The following is a 21,068-nucleotide window of genomic DNA, read 5'->3' as shown; positions in this document are numbered from 1 at the left end:
CAGCAGTGTGCTCTGTGCTGTCTTCCCAATTCCGGTAAGTGATACTGCACTGTACATACATTATTTCTACTTTATATAGGCTGTGTATTTTTATGCGTTATTTGGTATGACTTGGCAGCTTCATAGCTTAAAGGTTACTGGAGAGAGTGTTTCTGCCAAGAGCATTTGCGTGAGATTTTCTGCCGAGAGCGCTTGCGCCATGTTTTTGCCAAGAGCGCTTGCTTGAAATTTTCGCTATGGAGAACAGTTCAGGCAATGATTGTAGAGAAGTATTTCTACTCTGTATAGGCTGTGTATTTATCATATCATTCCTGCTTTTTCTATATGTTGCTGTTATTTTAGGTTTTATGTGTTATTTGGAATGATTTGGAAGGTTATTTTTGGGTCTGCGAATGCTCACAAATTTTTCCCATATAAATAAATGGTAATTGCTTCTTCACTTTACAACCTTCCGGCTTACGAACCATTTCTACCTTAGGATGGCGGGGGAAACCTGTACACAATCAAGGTGAAAAACCATTTTCAATTGCTGCAGGATGAAGGAGGCAAATCTTCCTGGGACATACTGAAGGAATCCATGGTTGAAGCTGCAAAAGAAACCATTCCACGAAAAGAACAGAAAAGTAAGAAAAAGTGGATAACTGAAGACATAATACAATTGATGCAACAAAAACAGACCATCAAACCAAGAGACAGCGAAGAATACAAACAACTTGATAAGACAATAGAAAGAAAATGCAGAGAAGCTAAAGGCAGATGGCTAAATGAGAAACGTTCAGAGATAGAAATGCTACAAACCCATAACCCTGGAACAAAGTTGATGCACAGTAAGATTAAAGAACTAACAGGGAAATTACCTTGCTCAGCAAGTGGATGCATCAAGGCAAAAGACGGCAGCTTAATTATGAGCAAAAAGGAAATGCTAAACAAATGGACAGAATATATAAAAGAACTTTTTGAAGACCAAAGAGGAGAAAAACCGAACATAAAGAAGAATCTTGAAGTACCTAACATTCTAAAATCAGAAATTCGAGCAGCCATAAATAAAACAAAAGATAACAGAGCAACTGGTCCAGACAAGATCGCTGTTGAAATGATATTAGCCTTAGAAGATTTTGGAATAGAGAAAATAACAGAAATAGCAAATGAGATCTATGATCGTGGGGAGATACCTGATGATTTAAGTAAATCAGTGTTCATCACACTTCCAAAGAAAAAAGGAGCAACAGAATGTGAGTTACATCATACAATAAGCCTAATGAGCCACGTGGCAAAAGTCATTCTCAGAGTAATCACGATGAGAGCAAGGTGCTGTATAAAACCAGAAATCAGTAAAGAACAATACGGCTTTGTGGAAAACACTGGAACCAGAAATGCAATTTTCACACTACAGATGATCCCTGAACAAGCCATCCAGGTACAAAAAGACATCTACCTATGTTTCATCGACTATACAAAAGCTTTTGACACTGTCAGACACCAAGATCTTCTGGAAATGCTTCAAGATCTTGACATAGATGGGAAAGATATACGTTTCTTAAGAAACTTGTACTGGGACCAGACAGCATCCATCAGAATAGAAGGGGAAGTGATTGAGTATGTGAATATCATGAGAGGAGTCAGGCAAGGTTGTGGCTTTTCACCAGACTTATTCAACCTGTATAGTGAAAATATCTTGAGAAGTATCAAAGACATCAAAGGATTCACAATTGGAGGCCATAATATAAATAACATCAGATATGCTGATGACATCACACTAATAGCTGACTCAGAAGCAAAACTTCAAGAACTACTGACTATAGTGGCAGCAGAAACTAATCACAGAGGCCTCTCCATCAACACAAGAAGACAGAAAGCATGGTCATCTCCAGAAAGACAAACATCCCACAATGTGTGATCATGATCCGAAATACAAACATCAAACAAGTCAACAAATTCAGACACCTTGGCAGTCTAAAAACAAGTGATGGCAGGTGCGACACAGATATCAAATATAGAATAGCAATGGCAAAAGAAGCTTTCCAAAAAATGAAGAACATATTAACAGACAGAAAGACAAGCACATACACTAAAAACACAATACTGCAGTGCTACATTTATTCTATCCTGACTTATGGAAGTGAATGCTGGACCATTTCCCCAGCAATGGAAAAGAGACTAGAAGCAGTTGAATTATGGTTCTACAGGAGAATGTTAAAAATATCATGGACCACACACACATCAAATGAAGAAGTTCTCAGAAGAGCCCTAGCAGTTTGATCACTCATACCAACAATAAGAGAAAGACAACTCAGATTCCTAGGACACATCATGCAGAAAGGTGAACTAGAAAAACTCATACTCTCTGGAAAGATCGAGGGGAGCAAACGTAGAGGAAGATCTCGGCTTATGTACAACCAGGTGGCTACACATCGAGGAAATGGAAGTCATCCAAGGAACAAGGGATAGATATATATGGAAAACCATGGTCACCAATGTCTGCATCGGATATGGTACCTAGCCAGACAGAAAGACATTCCCTAAGGGATGGGATGTATAAATATTTGGATAGACAAGGCTTGATTCGGGATAGTCAACAGAGCTTTGTGCATGGTAGGTTGTGCCTAATATACACTCTGTGGCCACTTTATTAAATTCACCTGAACACCTGCTTGTTAATGCAAACATCTAATTCGCCAATCATGTGGCAGGAACTCAATGCATAAAAACATGTAGACATGGTCAAGAAGCTTGGTTGTTGTTCAGACCACAAGAATGGGGAAGAAATGTGATCTAAGTGACTTTGACTGTGGAATGTTTGTTGGTGCCAGATAGGGAGGTTTGAGAATCCCAGAAACTGCTGATCTGCTGAGATTTTCACACACTGCAGTCTCTAGAGTTCACAGAGAATGGTGCAAAAAAGAACCGTCCAGTTAGCAGCAGTTCTGTTGTTGAACATGCCTTGTTAATGAGATAGATCAGAGGAGAATGGCCAGCCTGGTTCATGCTGCCAGGAAGGCAACAATAACTCAGATAACCACGTGTTACAACAGTGATGTGCAAAAGAGCATCTCTGAATGCGCAATACACTGAACTTTGAAGTGAATGGGATACAGGAATGGAAGACGATGAACATACACTCAGCTGCCACTTTATTGGGTACAGAGGACATTCTCAATATAACCAATATTAAAGAGCTTTTTCTAGAGTTGCCAGGAAAGTTGATGAAGGTCTTTGACAAAGCTCCCGATGGAAAGCTGGTTCAGAAGTTTAAGTTCTGGATAAAGTATCAAATTGGGTCCAAACATGAGGAAATCTGTAGATGCTGGAAATTCAAGCAACACACATCAAAGTTGCTAGTGAACTTTGGCTTATTGGTAGAAACTAGAGAATGGTAATAGATAATTGTCCCTCTGACTGCAGGCCTGTGACTACTGGTATAATGCAGAGATCGGTGCTGGGTCCATTGTTGTTTATCATCTATATTACAGATTTAGATGATAATATGGAAAACAGGGTCATAATATTGTGGATAACACCAGGACTGGAGGCATAGTGGACTACAAGGAAGGCTATGAAGACTTGCAACGTGATCTGCACCAGCTGGAAAAATGGGTCAAAAAATTGTTGATGGAATTCAATGCAGACAAACTAGGGTAGGACATACACAGCTGGATGGCTGGACACTGACATGGTGTCACAGGAAGATATGGTCTTAAAGAGAGCTTTTGGCACTTTGGTCTTCAAGATTCAGAGCACTGAGTGCAGGAGTTGGAAGGTTATGTTGAACTTGTATAAGATGTTGGTGAGGCCTAATTTGGAGTATTGTAAGTAGCTTTGGTTACCTGCCTTCAGGAAAGATGTCAATAAGACTGAAAGAGTACCAAGAACAGTTACAAGAACATAGCCAAGAATAGAGGACCTGAGTTATAGGATAAGATTGAATAGGTTAGGATCTATATACAGGAAAATGAGGTGCAATCTTATGGGGATATATAAAATCATGAGGGGTATAGAGAGGATAAATACATAAAAGTTCTTTCCCTGGGGTTTGGTGGGACCAGAACTAGAGGGCGTAAGTTTTCTGGGAAAAGGCTAAATTTTTTAAGGGGAACCTGAGGGGGATCTTCTTCACTCAAAGTGTGAAACTAGCTGCCAGGGGAAGTGTTGGATGCAGGTTCATCTGCAAAATATAAGAGAGGGTTTGGCTAGGTACATAGATAAATTGGGTATGGAGTGCTCTAGGTTGTATGCAGGTCAAAGGGAGTAGAGAGAAAAACAGGTTGGCACAGACTGACGGCCCTGCTTCTGTGCTGTATTGCTCTGTGAGTCTACGACTCTCTAAGTTATAAGTGGGTATTTCCAATAAAACTGATAAACTGAGGTTTAATTTATACCAGAGGATGTTGGGGAGAGTGCAGTGAAAGTAAGTGTTCCTCTGGCTTACTTTCTTAAGTGGAGATAATGAATTTAATTGAAATAGCTCTGTCCTCATGAATTAAATCAGCAAACTTTGAAAAGGCTAGAGATCAGACTAGGACATTAATTCCACCCAGGGCGATATAATTTGTTCACTTCCCAGAAATGTTATCTTTACATTTGCGACTTCCAATATCTTGTGCTCAGGTTTTCTGAATGTGCCGTGGAACGGTGAATTGTGCAATGGTGGCAATGCTCAAATATAGTATGACTTTTGGACGTTTATCGCACAATATCACACTGACTCATGCAACAAACCAGTGACGGTTACGTTCATCTGCTTGGTGCTAACTTCAGATTCATGCATCAGTCAGCATAACCATCTTTGATGAGTCACCAAGCTGTTTGTTGGCAGAGTTTCAGATGGTGACGGGGGGTTGTACCAGAGTGAGACAGATCAGCTGGTTGAGTGAAGTCGTATCAACATTGCATTCAATGTCACTAAGTCCACGGAATTGGTTCTGGACTTCAGGAAGGGGAAGTTGAGGGAACACATACCAGTCCCCACTGAGGGATCAGCAGTGGAAAGGGTTAGCAGTTTCACGTTCCTGGGTGTCAGCATCCCTGAAGCTCTGTGCTGGACTCAAATATTAAAGCAATTCCAAAGAAGGCACGACAGTGGCTACTCCTCATCAGGTGTCTGAGGAGACTTGGTTTAACTCCAAAGACCCTCACAAGTTTCTACAGATGTACTGTGGAGGGCATTCTGACTGGTTGCATCACTGTGTGGCATGGAAGAGTGACTGCAGCAGGATCACAAAGAGCTGTGGAAAGTTGAGAACTCAGTCAGTTCCAACACTGGCCTGGTCTCTCCAGCATCAAGGACACCTTTAAAAGGTGATGAATCAAAAAGGTGGCACTCATCATTAAGGACTCCCATCATGCAGGATATGCCCTCTTTTCGTTACTACCTTTAAGGAGGAGGTACAGGAGCCTGAAGACACATACACAATGATTCAGGAACAGTTTCTTCCCCCGTGCCATCAGATTTCTGAATAGACACTGTACCCATGAAATAGATTGGTTTTTTTATAATTATGTATCATAATGTACTGCTGCAGCAAAACAACAAATTTCATAACATATGCCAGTGATATTAAACCAGATTTTGATTCCAATAACTTGTTGAGCATGATGCTTCCTTATTTCACTGAATGGCCATCATCCCCGTGTGCTCAATTGCTCACCAACGTTAACTCAAGTTTCTGTAACTTATGTTTGTAGTGTAATTTCATGGCATTTATACCCTGGAATTTATGCTCATGATAACCATTCGAAGCAATGATGGTGCACACGGTCCGAGTAGTTCAGCTGAACCACAGCCGGGTGTTTCTGATGGAAATATCTATTCTCATTACATTTGTCTAAACACTCAAAACTGAGGCAAATGGCATTGCAGATAAAACATCTTTGATACATGAAATAATATAAAAAAAAGTAAGGTGAATTTACTGTACACTGCACCTTACACATTGACGTTTATACTGCCTTTCTGCCAGTGCATTAGACACTCACGTCTGTATAGTGGCAATGTATATACAGTAGTATGGTAACAGCCAGGTATCACGTTTTGACAATGTATGCTTTATAAGGGCTAGGGGAGGTAAACAGGCAGATTGGGCGTCGCGGTCCTGTGAAGCTATTGCAGCCTGGGATGTCAGCGTTCAGAATTCAATTCCAGAGCCGACTGTGAGGAGTATGTCCTCCCCGTGGAATATCTGGCTTTTCCATAGGTGCTCTGCTTTCCTCCCACTCTATAAGAATGTATCGGGTAGGTAAATTGGTTAATGTAAATATCCCGCGATCAGGTTAGGGTTAAATCAGGGTTGTCGGGGGGTGTTCTGGGATAAAATGGCCAGTAGGGCCTACTCTGCGCTGTAATACTAAACTAAATAAAAATACTCCTTAATCAGTTGGATGAAGGCGGACTTTAGGGAGGACTGAATTGGCTGCAAATGCTTTTGGACATCTTGTTTTCATCAAAGATGATTAGATTAGATTTGATTAGATTATTGTCATCTGTGCCAGGGTGCAATGATATTCTTTGTTCATATGTATCGCGTAGAGGAAACAGAATCAAGTATATGATACCAATAAGTACAACAATAAATGTAGTACTGAGTGCAAAATAGAAGATTGTAAGGTAAAGTTAAAAGTCTAAGAACATGGCACCACCACCAGGAAGGGGTGAGACAGGTGGGAGATTCAGAAGCTGTTCTTACGTTTGGACCTCAGGGCTTTCAAATTCCTGTACCTTCTCCCAAACTGGTCGAAGAGAGCAGAGGGGATGTCCAAGGTGGCAGGCACCCTTGACAAATGTTCAGAATTAGGAACAGATCTATCAGCATCACATTTACTATCACTGACTTAGGTTGTTGGGTGACAGCAGAGGGGAAGAGGCCGCTTCAGAATCATGGAGTCTGGGTCTTCAGGCTCCTTCTCATCGCCCAAGTGGAATAACTTGCAGTTGCAGAATCCCATGCTGGTACTCACTGCTAGAGTTCACGCAGGAATAATAGCCAGAGTACCACAAGGTTATAAGAGCCCATGGAAACCTTACACCAGCAGGGAAGCAGGGAATCAGGAAAATACCCCTCTCTAAAAAGTATAAAATAGAGATAAAAGAAAAAAAGAAACCTCTCTTTTACTCTCGTTGGATGCACTTTTTAATCCATAGTTAGGCATCTGCACATCACTTGCATGTATTTAAAATCTGCTGGCATAGCATTACTCAACACCCACTTTGTCTGATGCATTGATTCCACTGAATGAAGTTGCTCTAGAGTGAAACAGCAACTTCTGTCTCCCTGTAATGTTTCTCTCTCCATTGTTGCTGCCTGACGTGCTGAGTATCTCCAGTTCTGCTTGACGTCCAGCATTTGCATCTTGCTTCTTGGCTAGTGGAGCAAATTATCTGCTAATTCTGCTAACAGGAAGTCATGTTTCCTTTGCCATTGATGTCAAAATCTTCTAAATTTTCCATTACCTATTATTTATTTACCCTTTTTAATTGAGATACAGCATGGAATAGGCCTGGCCTCTTTTAGCCTAATCATGGGGCAATTTACAATCACCAAATAATCTACCAACCGGTACATCTTTGGACTTTGGGAGGAAACCAGAGCATCCGGAGGAAACACAAAATACTCTGCAGATGTTGGGGTCAAAACAACCCTCACAACACGCTGGAGGAACTCAGCAGGTCGGGCAGCATCCGTGGAAACGATCAGTCAACGTTTCGGGCCGGAACCTGATGAAGGGTTTTCTGCCCAAAACATTGACTGATTGTTTCCACGGATGCTGCCCGACCTGCTGAGTTCCTCCAGCGTGTTGTGAGTGCACCCGGAGGAAATCTACGCAGTCATGAGGAGAACATACAAACTCCTTACAGACAGTGGTGAGAATTGAACCCCTGTCAATGGAACTTTAAAGCTTTGTGCTAACCACTATGCTACTACGTGCTTTGTGCTGTGTATGACAGTTGGTGTTGTGTTTTGCACTTTAGGCCTTTGACTTTGACAAACTTCTATGGATGTGTGACTGCCTACATCATGGCCTGGTATGGGAACACCCGTGCCTTTGAACAGAAAATCCTTACAAACGTTAATGGATTCGGCCCAGTACATCACAGGTAAAGCCCTCTAAACCATTGAGCACATCTACATGAAATGCTGTCGTAGGAAAGCAGCATCCATCATCAAAGATTTTACCACCGAGGACATGTTCTTTCCTTGCTGCTGCCATCAGGTAGAAGGTACAAGTGCTTCAGGACTCACACCACCGTGTTCAAGAACAGTTACTACTCCTCAACCATGGGCTTCTGAACAAAATGGGATAACTATACTCATCTATTAAGATGTTCCTGCAACTAACAATCTCACATTAAGGACCCTTTATCTGGTTATTTCATGCCCTCATTATTTATTGCTATTTACTTATATTTGTATTTGCACAGTTTGTTGTCTTCTACGCTGTATTTGATCTTTTATTGATTCTGTTATAGTTACTATTCTATCAATTTGCTAAGGATGCTTGCAGGAAAATGAATCTGAGGGTTGTATTTGGTGACATATATGTACTCTGATAATGAAACATACTTTGAACTTTTTGAGCAACGCTGTCTCCATTAGCGGTATTCATGGGTATTCATTTATGGCTGAATGTCAATTCATGTTGAACTTGAACTTGAACTTTTGGCCTGTGGATTTCTGGGTAAATACCGAAGGTTATGTCTTTCTATCCTCTAGCATCTGCTCATTCTCTGTAACGCTGAGACATGACTGAGACAGTACCCTTTTATAAGTATCTTTCCAGAGTAACACATTTTTACCACAGAAACACCAGGGTACTATAAGTGAGCACTCAATCACAAACCGAATGAAATGCATGAAAACGTAAACAACAGTCAAGCAAACAATATGAGACAGAGTTGTAAACCCCCACCCCAGTCAAAACTGGGTGAAAACACGGTAGGCAGGAAGAGACACTTACGTTGACTTCGAACATTAAATTGAATTGAATTGACTTTATTACTTACATCCTTCATATACATGAGGAGTGAAAATCTTTACCTTACGTCTCCATCTAAATGTGCAATGTGCAATTTATAGTAATTTATAATAGATATTATGTACAACGGGACAGTCAATATAACATAGAAATACAGTTGTGTCAGTATGAGTTCATCAGTCTGATGGCCTGGTGGAAGAAGCTGTCCCGGAGCCTGTCAGTCCTGGCTTTTATGCTGCGGTACCGTTTCCCGGATGGTAGCAGCTGGAATAGATTGTGGTTGGGGTGACTCAGGTCCCCAATGATCCTTAGGGTGAGTGAAGTGGCCATGGTCTGTAATGATTACTTTTCCTAAGCTTTGAGATCTCCTTTATTCCTCTTTCCCTCTGATTGTCTTCCAGTGTCTCACTATTCATTCGCCATCAAGGAAACCTTCACCTCTGCGACTGGAGTATGGGATGGATTGAACTTGGTGGAGGAAGGGTGAAGATTTAAACCACACAGCAGGGCCCATCACCTGTTCACAGCACTTTAGGCGATGAAGTCTATGGTGTACATGTTTTCCTGGCTGGTCGGTACAAAGTTCCAGCTCTTGGTTGCTGGGAGTGCATGCAGAAGGTCTGGCATTCGTAGACCGCTAACGGCAGAGTGAGCAGCCAAATGCAGGTGTGGGGGGAGAAGGAGGGAAGAGGTTAGAGAAGGAAAGGTGGGGAAAGGGGAAGAGTCAGTAAAGAAAGCGAGGGAGTGGAGACTGAGGGAGGGAATGGAAAGAAAAGTAGGGTGAGGTAAGATGATGGGAGGGAGCTAATGATGGAGGTAACGGAAAGAGCGTGTGTGTGTGTGTGTGTATGTGTTGATTATGCATCTGTATGGAGTTTGTGCATGGTGTTTGCATATGTGTTTGCTCACTCACCAAGTTTTCCAAGGATTTCTGAGTCACCTGTTAGTTACCAACCGCGACCTAATCTGATCTCTTTCTCCATTACCTAAGTGTCAAAACAGTCATGGCAACAGAATTCGGCAATAAGAAAATCAATACTGTAAGATTGATGGACTCCACTGAAAAGCTCCAGCCAACAGACAATTCACAAACCAGCTGATGACTCACAACCAATAAAACACAGAGAGTGGCCAATGCCTAAACAGCCCTGCGGTCCTCCATAAGACCATTAGATATAGGAGCAGAATGAGGGCATTTGGCCCATTGAGTCTGCTCCACCATTTCATTGTGGCTGATCCATTCCCCTCTCAACCGTATATTCTTGCCTTCTCCCCTTAACTTTTCACGCCCTGACTTATCAAGAATCTATCAACCTCTGCTTTACATTCACTCCATGATCTGGACTCAGTGACATACCAAAGCGTTGGCTCCCACGTTCCCCTCGTCACACACGGCTCTTGAACTCCACTGAACCCCTCCTAGTTCTGTTTCCCACACTCTAATGAAACCTACCCAGTTGTTTTGCCTACAGTCTCCTTAAATTCGGAGAGTTTACCAGAAGATGTATTGGTCTACTGTATATCATCTAAAACAAGTGAAATAAAAGTTTGTTGGTGTATCAATAATCCAGGAAAAACAATGTACCAGATTGGCACCACCAAAGTACTGGGTGTTGCCAGAAAATTGGAATTGTAAGTAGCAAGGCATTCTCCGACTGGAACCCTCATGAATCAATGGCAAAGAAACAGCTCTATAGCCAACAGAAGATTGATAACCAATAAAAATCTCATGACCCAGAGACTGAAGGGTGAGTAAAAAGAGTACCGGAGAACCATCGCATAAGTGGATTCTTCAGCAAGGCCATATAAAATGTGGATATCCAAGGCCCGTTCTACTGAGCGCCAGGGATAAAATCAGAACCAGAATCAGGTTTATTATGGCACTGACATAAATTGTGAAATCTGTTGTTCGATGGCCACAGAACAGTGCAGGAATAACAAAGTAAATAAATTGCGCAAGAGAGGAATAGTGAGGTAGAGCTCATGAGTTAGGCCATAAGACTATAAATATTGAAGCAGAATTGGGCCATTCAGCCCATCAAGTCTACTTCACCATTCCATCACAGCTGGTTTATTATCCTTCTCAACCCCATAACCTTCGAAGCCCTTACTAATCAAGAACCTATCAACATCCAGTTTAAAGATACCTCAATAACTTGACCTCCACAGCCATCTGTGGCAATGAGTTTCATAGATTCACCACCGGCTGGCTAAAGAAATTCCTCCTCATCTCCGTTCTAAAGGGACGTCCTTGTTTTCTGAGGTTGAGCCCTCTGGTCCTAGGTTCCTTCATGATAGAAACACCCTCTCCACATCCATTCTGTCTAGGCCTTTCAATATTAAACAGGTTTCAACGATCAACACCAACCACCCCACCGCCCCCCGCTGTTCTTCAAAACTCCAGCAAGTACAGGGCTAGAGCCATCAAATGCTCCTCATACATTTATCCTTTCATTCCTGGGATCATTCTCGGGACTCTCCCATAGACCATTCAGAAATCTGATGGTGAAGAGTAAGAAACTGTTTCCTAAAAAAGTTGAGTGTGAGTCTAAACAGTGAGTGTGGGTCTTCAGATTCCTGTAGCTCCTCTCCAATATAGTAATAAGAAGAGGGCATGTTCCTGTCGGTAAAAGTCCTTCATGATGGATGTCACCTTCTTGAGGTACTACCTTCTGAAGATGTCCTCCATGGTGGGGAGGTGGGAAGGAGATCTTATAGGGAAACATCTTTTAGAAGCAGTTCTTGACTGATCTCCTCAACAAGAATGTGAGTGTCCTTAACTCCATTCCACTACAAGGTATCTATCCATTACAGACTGTCTGAGCCCTGTAAGAAAAAAAAAGTCTATTCACCAGCTGTGAAGCAGATGAAATCTTTGCTGAAGAACTAAACTAGACAATGAAGTAGCTCTGTTGTGAAATCACACCCTTGTTTTTCTTACTTGGGATGAGGGGAGCACGAGAAGGAATCTCAGAGACATAACGATCATGACCATTTTCAAGAAAGAAGATATCCATCTGGTCAGATGCCACTTGGAGCACTGTGTTCAGTTCTGGTCGCCTCACTATGAGAAGGATGTGGAAACCATAGAAAGGGTGCAGAGGAGATTTACAAGGATGTTGCCTGGATTGGGGAGCATGCCTTATGAGAATAGGTTGAGTGAACTCAGCCTTTTTACCTTGGAGCAACAGATGATGAGAGGTGACCTGATAGAGGTGTATAAGATGATGAGAGTCATTGATCGTGTGGATAGTCAGAGGCTTTTTCCCAGGGCTGAAATGGCTAGCACAAGAGGGCACAGTTTTAAGGTGCTTGAAAGTAGGTACAGAAGAGATGTCAGGGTAAGTTTTTTATGCAGAGAGTGGAGAGTGTGTGGAGTGGGCTGCCGGCGATGGTGGTGGAGGTGGATACAATAAGGTCTTTTAAGAGACTCTTGGACAAGTACATGTAGCTCAGAAAAATAGAGGGCTATGGGTAATACCTAGGTAATTTCTAAGGTAAGGACATGTTCGGCACAGCTTTGTGGGCCGAAGGGCCTGTACTGTGCTATAGGTTTTCTATGTTTCTATGTTTCATAGTTACTGAGGGGCCTCTGAACTGTCCCCGAGAGGAAAAGTCATTGAAAGCATTCTTATCAATCACCTTCGTCTTCTGGCTGATGAGATCCTCCCAGAATTATCATGTGGATTACATGCACAGTGGACGTTATGTTCACTGCACAACAGACTAAAGGGGTCAGCACCAACCACTGTGCATAGTTTTGTTTACATCATCAAAGCCTCCCGCTCCATAAACTAGGAAGAATCATAAAAGATTCTTCTCAAATTTAGCTTTCCTAACTATCTATCAATTCTACAATGAATGCAAGCCCTAGTTCTTGCCAATGTATCCACCACAAGCCAATGAAAATGGAGGTCAAACAAGACTCTATCCCACCACACAACTCTGTACAACACCACTCCATTATCATCAAAGTCCTTGGAGAAAATCTATGGATCACTTCCCCTCCCTCAGAAAACAGCATTCATCTCAGTTAACTGCAGTGCTCAATGTGGCCTGGGTAGACCAGTGAAATTCACTCTTCAAGCTCATGAGCAAATCATCGCCACATTACTGCAGCAGAAGGTGACCACATCTATGAACCAAACCCACAGCAAAGAAGTCAGCGTATTCACAAGTGAGCTTGGCAAATTACATTGTAAGATGATACGTTTCAGAGCAACACACACAGAATGCTGGAAGAACTCAGCAGATCAGACAAAACTCACAAAAATGAATGAACTGTCTACGTTGCTGGCCGAAATCCTACTTCAGGAAGTGGCCGCTGATGGTAATGTCATTTGCAACATTTTTGAAACCTATTGATAATTGCATCCGGAAGGTAAAAGTCTATGAAAGCACAAGGTCCATTTGTGAAGTAAAGAGAGGGCTGTATATGCATCCAAACTTCAAAACGGGAAAGAAAGGTCAGGTGTATGAATTGGGGGCCACTTCATCAAGCACCTCTGCACCATTTGCCACAAGCGAGACTTCCCAGTGGCCAAACATCTTAACTCCCATTCCTATTCTGACATGTTGGTCCATGGCCTCCCTTGTGCTAAGATGAGGCCACTCTCAGGGTGGAGAAGCAACACCTCATATTCTGTCTGGGTAGACTACAAGCTGATGTCATGAAAATTGATTTCTCCTGATAAACAAAATTCCTGCTCCCACTTCACTATTCTCCACTCTGACCTTTTACCTCTTCTCACCTGCCTATAATTCCCCTAGGTCCTCACCTCCTTCCCTTTCTCCTATGGTCCACTCTCCTCTCATATCAGATACTTTCTTTTCCAGCCCTTGAACTTTCCCACCCACCTGGCTTCACTTATTAACTTCTAGCTAGCCTCCTTTTCCTCCCCGCACCTTCTTATTCTGGCATCTTCTCCCTTCCTTTTCAGCCCTGAACAAGGGTCTAAGCCAAAATTGTTTACTGTTTAGGAGAATGAGGGGGGATCCTTGCCATAGAGGGAGTACAAAGAAGGTTCACCAGATTGATTTCTGGGATGGCAGGACTTTCATATGAAGAAAGACTGGATGAACTGGGCTTGTACTCGTTGGAATTTAGAAGATTGAGGGGGGATCTGATTGAAACGTATAAAATCCTAAAGGGATTGGACAGGCTAGATGCAGGAAGATTGTTCCCGATATTGGGGAAGTCCAGAACAAGGCGTCACAGTTTGAGGATAAAGGGGAAGCCTTTTAGGACCAAGATTAGGAAAAACTTCTTCACACAGAGAGTGGTGAATCTGTGGAATTCTCTGCCACAGGAAACAGTTGAGGCCAGTTCATTGGCTATATTTAAGAGGGAGTTAGATATGGCCCTTGTGGCTACGGGGATCAGGGGGTATGGAGGGAAGGCTGGGGTGGGGTTCTGAGTTGGATGATCAGCCATGATCATAATAAATGGCGGTGCAGGCTCGAAGGGCCGAATGGCCTACTCCTGCACCTATTTTCTATGTTTCTATGTTTCTATCTCATTGAAACATTCCAAATGTTAGAAGGCCTGAACAGATTAGATATGGCAAAGTTATTTCCCATGGTAGGGGAGTCTAGGACAGGATTAACGGACTCCATTTAGAGCAGAAATGCGGAGAAATTACTTTAGTCAGAGGGTGGTAACTCTATGGAATTTTGTTGCCACAAGCAGCTGCAGAGGCCAAGTCACTGGATGCATTTAAGACAGAGATAGACAGGTTCTTGATTAACCTGGGCATCAAGGGGTATGGAGAGAAGGCAGGGGAGTGGGGATGACTGGAAGAATTGGATCAGCCCATGATTGAATGGCAGAGCAGACTTGATGGCTGAATAGCCTACTTCTGCTCCTATATCTTATGGTCTTATGGTCTTATGATCTAATTTCCACTGATGCTGCCTGACCTGTTGAGTTCCTCCAGCATTTTGTGTGTGCTGCTCTGGATTTCCAACATCAGCAGACTTTCTCGTGTTTAAGATGTGTTAATTGCTGTGTAACGTGTCCACAGTCCTGCACAAAAGTCCTTGTTTCATTTTCACACAACCACACCCAGTGTAAATATTTGATATCCAAGGTGCCTTTACAAAAGCATCAATTATTGAAAGTTTGTTGCAGGGCACTGGGATTATTTGACTCCTGGAGGGATGCAGTTCAAAAATAACATTGCTATCCTAAATTTGTTTTAAGCCTTAATATATACTCAGGTTTGTGGAACTGTGCAGTATTTTCTCCCTTTATAAATGGTAAAATCGATACATAGGCACTGGAGAGGGAGCATAGATATGATCTATGGTAACAGATCACTAACCTTTCACCTGCTCATTAGGAAAAGGGTGAGCAGCCTGGATATATTTTCCCTTTGAAACGGAAGACAAAAATGACCTAATAGAGGCCTTCAAAGTTATGAAAGACTTTGAATGAGTGCTACAACTTCACAAAGAGAACCTGTCCTCTTGTGAAGAAGATATTTGGGCAAAAGCTGCAAAAAGATGTGATGACAAATCAGAATAGTTACGATTCAATGCTCAAAGAGGATTTGAGATGCACTTGAAAGAAATTAATATACAGCACTACAAGGGAAAGTGGGTGAATGGGACTGACAGGTTTGCTGTACAGGAAAGGCCTGATGCACTTGATGTAGGAGGGAAAGACTTACACTGTTAGTGACAGGGCCTTGATGAGCTTATAGAACAGAGACCTAGGGGTATAAGTTTCCTGAAATTGGTGACACAGTCCTAGAAGATGATGAAGAAGGTGCTTGGCATGTTTGCCTTCATTGGTCAGGCTGCTGTGTTCAGGGGTTGTTACAGCTGCATGAGACATTGTGAGACCTGACTGAGATTACTGTGTACAATTATGCTCACCTAGCTATAGAGAGGACGTCTGTAAATCGGAAAAAGGGCAAAAAAAGAATTGCAAGGACATTTCCAAGACTCGGAGGGCTTGAGTTGGCGGAGGCTGAATTTGCTGTCTCCCCCCGCCCCTCCCCCCAAGTGTAGGAGGCAAAGAGTGACATAATGCAGGTACATACACTAATGAGGAGTATTAGAGGTGAGTGTAAAACTTGAGGGCATAGGTTAAGATAAGAAGGGACTTGAAGGGCAATGTTTTCACACAAAGGACGTGGAGATATGAAACAAGCTGCCAGATGAAATGGTAGAGAAGGGTACAATTACAATGATCAAAAGACATTTAGCCAGGTATATTAATAGAAAGGTTTAGAAGGAAAATGCTGGCAAATGGAACTGCCTCTGGTAGGCTACACACAAACTGCTGGAGGAACTCAGTGGATCGAGCAGCATCTGAGAAAGGAAAGTAACTGTTAATGTTTTGGGTCGAAACCCTGAAGCAGGACCCAAGTATGCAACTTAGTTTCTGTGCCGTCTAATTCTATGACCCTATGACATTATTGAATGGCCTACATTTAAGCTGTGTAACATTCATTCAGGTTTTAAGATTCCGGTTTACCTATCATGTGTATGTCAAAGCATAGAGTGAAATGCATTGTTTACATCTGATGGTTTGCTGTGAGCAGTCTGCAAGTGTCCACACACATTCCAATTCCAATTTACCATGTTCATAATGCTTGGCAGAACAAAATGCAACAAAGCAGAACAGAACAGGCAACAAAACACCAGCAGTTAGACCTCCTCCCTCCCACCCACACTCATACACTGTCCTCTAACCCCAAGACAGTCCACCTTCTTTGGCCTCCAGCCTCCAGCAATCTCACACTCACAACATTAGGCCTCTCATGACCCCACTGGACTCCCGGAGATTCACTGCCCTGGGGCTCCAGCCAACGGGCCTCATCTTCTGGACTTCCGACTCGACCCCCTGTGCCTTGATCCTCAGCTGATCACCAAACACCAGGCCTTGAACTTCAGACTCACCAAAGACGGGGCCACGAGCATTGGGCCCGTGAACTCCATTCTCACTGATTTGCAAACTGGGGAGGGGGAGGTGGGGGGCATTGGATCTCATTGATCCTGCCTGCATCGAACTCCCAGTCCGGAAGCTGCCTATAACTCACTGATTCAGGGTGCGGGCTGCAGCCCTCATCGACACTGGTCTGCCAGCCCGACATCCAATCTGGTCCTTGAACATTCCACGTCCATGTTGCTATCCTTCAAACAAGGGGTGGAGACTTAAAGCTCTGTCCTGTCCTCTAATTCCACATATCCTTGTCCCTAATACCCTAACCTGACCCCTGACTCTCCTTTCCATTCCCAAAAACCATCCCCATGAACTCAAAAAGCACCAAAAACAACTAGCCCTGAGTAGCAACCTTAACCGAACATTCAGCTCAGTGCCATCTTGAGCAATGTAATCTAATGATATGGTTGTATGAATCAAAATGGTCACCCAATAATCCAATAGAAAATTCTGAATAAATGTTCGAGCGTTGTGAAAATGCAGGGAGTGAATGAGAATAAAAACAGAATAAGTAGTTTAAGAGGAAAAGAACTTGAAGGACTAGAGATTGATCGAGTCAGAGACTCAGATATCACTTTAGAACATAAGAATTAGGAGCAGGAGTAGGACATCTGGCCTGTCGAGCCTGCCCCGCCATTCAATAAGATCATGGCTGATCTGGCCATCGACTCATCTCCACCTACCTGCCTTTTCCCCGTAACCCTTAATTCCCCTACTATGCAAAAATCTATCCAACCTTGTCTTAACTATATCTACTGAGGTAATGTCCACTGCTTCAGTGGGCAGAGAATTCCATGGATTCACCACTCTCTGGGAAAAGCAGTTCCTCCTCATCTCCGTACTAAATCTACTCTCACAAATCTTAAGGCTATGTCCCCTAGTTCTAGTCTCACCTATTAGTGGAAACAACATTCCTGCCTCTATCTTATCTATCCCTTTCATAATTTTACATGTTTCTATAAGATTTCTTCTCATTCTTCTGAATTCCAGTGAGTATAGTCCCAGGTGACCCAATCTCTCCTCATAGTCTAACCCCCTCATTTCTGGAATCAACCTGGTGAACCTCCTCCACACCACCTCCAAAGCCAGTTTATCCTTCCTCAAGTAAGGAGACCAGAACTGCCCGCAGTATTCCAGGTGCAGCCTCACCAGTACCCTGTACATTTGCAGCATAACCTCCCTGCTCATAAGTTCAATCCCTCTAGCAATGAAGGCCAACATTCCATTTGCCTTTTTGATAGCCTGCTGCACCTGCAAACCAACCTTTTGTGATTTATGTACATCAGCACCGAGTGGTCCTTCCATTGTTGGATAAATGGTATATATCTGATTATATATGGACCAGCAAAGCAATGATGAACAAACAGTTTCACAAGCAATGAGATACTTCAGTATAAGTTCCTTCCTTCTCCGGTTGTCAACAGTTACTAAAGGTCAATAGACTAATTTTGCACAATTTTGTTTTCAGGTTTTTAGTGAGTGATTTGTTACATGAGAATGGTAAGAACGCACTAAAAATGAAACCTGAGGCTTGATGACGTGAACATGACTCCGGATTCCTTAAAGCAGATCCTCCTACACAGAGAACTGCAGCCAAAAACAAAAAATAACTAAAAACATTAGGCACATGTTCAAGTGTCTATTGGATATTTTCTAAATAATAACCGATGGATGGTGATGATCTAATGGAGGGTTTTAGTCAGTTATCACAAACTGCTGCGGCTTTGTTTTCTGAATAGCTTACATGGGTAATGCTGTGTAAGCTGCAACATTTCATCAAAAAGAACATTTTTCATTAATCTTCCAGCACAAACATTACTCAAACAGCCTATTTCTGAAATGTTGGTCAGTCATATGCACAAGTGCGGTGAGGTACAGGAACAATGGAAAGCTTGCGTGCTGCAACGTCAGGGACATATTGATTCAGACAACACACACAATGTGAGTTATACATAAATTATACAAGGCACTGAAGAAATAAAAGAAGACATTAGCTGAATGAGACAAGCCCGTGGTGGCGCAAGAGATGGTCCGTAGTGTTCCATTGCTGAGGTAAGGTTGAGGTTGTGCAGATCAGTCCAAGAACCAGATGGCTGTTGGAAAGGAGCTGTTCCTGACCTAGTGGTGTGAGACGTTGGGTCTGTACCTTCTGCCCAATGATAGCAGAGAATGGAAGCCATGGCCATGGAGATCCTAGATGAGAGATGTCACCTCATTAAGACAGTGCCACATGTACACGCGGAATCCTGCAAATCCAAAGCAATGCACACAAAATGCCGACTGTCAAATGCCAAAATGGAAACGTCAAATGTTTGTTCATTTCCATAGATTCTGCCTGACCTGCTGAGTTCCTTCAGCGTATTGTGTATGTTGCATAGCACCTCATATAGATGCTTTCAGTGGTGGAGAGAGTTTCACCCAAGAGGGACTAGGCTGCGTCTACAACACTCTGCAGCCTTTTGCATTTCTGTGTCTTGTAATTACCGTACTAGGGCAGGGTGCAACCAGTCAGAAAATTTTCTGCAGTTCATCTACAGTGGTCCGTTCAGAAGGTAGATCGCTCAAATGGCAATACTATGCCAGCTACAGGATAGAGCCTATTCATAATGCACCTGCTGAGAAGGATGAGCTAGTCACCTGCATGTCTGCATTAGAGGTGTGGTCAACAGTGGCCTTTGGGCTTGACCCATCATCCCCAGAGTGGAATCGTTCGTCTATGTCATATGATGTGGATGACCATGATTTCGCCATGAACATGATTGTTCTTGGCAAATTTTTTCTGCAGAAGTGGTTTGCCATTGCCTTCTTCTGGGCAGGGTCTTTACAAGATGGGTGACCCCAGCCATTATCAATATTCTTCAGAGATTGTCGGCCTGTTGTCAGCGGTCGCTAAACCAGGACTTGTGATGTGCACCAGCTGATCATACCATCATCCACTACCTGCTCCCATGGCTTCATGTGACCCTCATCGGAGGGGCGAAACAGGTACTACACATTACCCAAGGGTGATCTGCAGGCTAGTGGAGGGAAGGAGCGACTTACATTTCCTTTGGTAGAGACATATATCCACCCTGCCATCCGCAGAGTAGAATACATCTGAAAAAGGAACATCTAAAATCAAAGTAAACCCAAAATTGATCGACAATGCTCATTTTTCAATCTGCACATTGTTTACCTCATTGGAGTGAAGGTACTCTTTAAGTTTCAAAAATGGACTTTATTCATAATAAATGATATATACACAAAGGAAAAACGAATACAGCAGCATGTCATCATGTGGCACCCTGGGGTGACATGCCATTTCTGTTGCTCGGTGGACTTCCCTACTCAATTCTGCCCCCCAGAAGGAGCCTGGAGTACAGTCTTCCCCCACAGACCATTGGCTGCACCAGGTTTCAGTGCATCCGTCAGCAGGTACTGCTTCAGCCTAGACTGCGCCATTCGCAGCTTTCCCTTACAGACACCTCACACTGCTGGAAGACCAACAAGTCTCAGGGAGACCAAAGGCAACTTTCAACAAGTTGATGAGCATCCACCTTGATGTCTGTCTTGGCATGTGTCTCCAGGGACCGCCTGTAGGTCAGGAAGTCCTCTGCTTTGCAGGGTCTGAACTGGGACACAGACCCTTGGCATCCTTCCCAAAACAGATGGCGAGGGACCATCTGTTCCTCTACACAACCATCCTGAAGGTAGCGTACATTGAGATCAGAATCAGAATTATGTTTAATACCACCGACATACATTGTGAAATGTGTTCTTTTGCTGCAACTGTCCAGTGCAGTACATTAACTATAAATTACAATTATATATGTAGCTTTTTATTAGTATTAATTAGTTTATATATTATCATCAACATTAATGTGTCATGTCATGATGTGGGTGTCATGGTCTTGACCATGATTGTTCTTGGCAAATTTTCTATTGAAGTGGTTTGATATTGCCTTCTTCTGGGAAGTGTCTTTACAAGATGGGTGACTTCAGCCATAATCAATGCTCTTCAGAGATTATCTGCCTGGTGTCAGTGTTGCATAACCAGGACTTGTGATGTGCACGAACTGCTCATGTGACCATCCACCACCTGCTCCCATGGCTTCATGTGACCCTAAGCAGGTGCTACACCTTGCCCAAGGGTGATCTGAAGGCTAGCGAA

This window comes from Mobula hypostoma, chromosome 2, assembly GCF_963921235.1.
Source record: "Mobula hypostoma chromosome 2, sMobHyp1.1, whole genome shotgun sequence".
Lineage (NCBI taxonomy): Eukaryota > Metazoa > Chordata > Chondrichthyes > Myliobatiformes > Myliobatidae > Mobula > Mobula hypostoma.
Note: the sequence above shows the minus strand (reverse complement) of the source record.